This window comes from Propithecus coquereli, unplaced genomic scaffold, assembly GCF_000956105.1.
Source record: "Propithecus coquereli isolate 6110/MARCELLA unplaced genomic scaffold, Pcoq_1.0 Scaffold11, whole genome shotgun sequence".
Taxonomy (NCBI): Eukaryota; Metazoa; Chordata; class Mammalia; order Primates; family Indriidae; genus Propithecus; species Propithecus coquereli.
Genome location: NW_012134969.1, coordinates 7,161,023 through 7,161,648, shown reverse-complemented (window position 1 = coordinate 7,161,648; position 626 = coordinate 7,161,023).

The following is a 626-nucleotide window of genomic DNA, read 5'->3' as shown; positions in this document are numbered from 1 at the left end:
GACCCTCTGACAATGGAGGACTAATTCAAGGCCTCAGTCACTGAATGGACCAGGCACTTTCTTCCCTTTGTGAGATGGAATTTACCTGTTAATCCTAAGAGAATTTGTAAAGGCCTCCAACACTGTTAAAAGACCCCAACCCACTTCTCTCCCCTCTTTCCCTGGCAGGAGCTGTCTGTAGACGCCTGGGCTGTGGCCTAAGGTGTGTAAAATTCAGGAAATGTCTGCTGAACCGCATCTATCCTCTTCTCCCACTTAGTCGTCTAGGGAATGGTTCTTCCTTGATGGCAGGGTTTCAGGTGTATTCTAACCCAAGCTCAGTGGGGTAGAAATGGACCATTATGTATTCCTTGGAGTGGTCTTTACTTTACTTCATGAAAGGCATAATCCTCTTTTGGGCTTAATTTTTGTGCATATCATTAATATATATATTCTCACTGTAAAAATATGCACATAAAGAGAAGTTACCTTTGTCTTGCCTCCTAGTCTCCTCCTCAGCAGTAGCACTGTTAAGAGTTTGGTATGGGGCCGGGCGCGGTGGCTCACGCCTGTAATCCTAGCACTCTGGGAGGCCGAGGCGGGTGGATCACTCAAGGTCAGGAGTTCGAGACCAGCCTGAGCAAGAG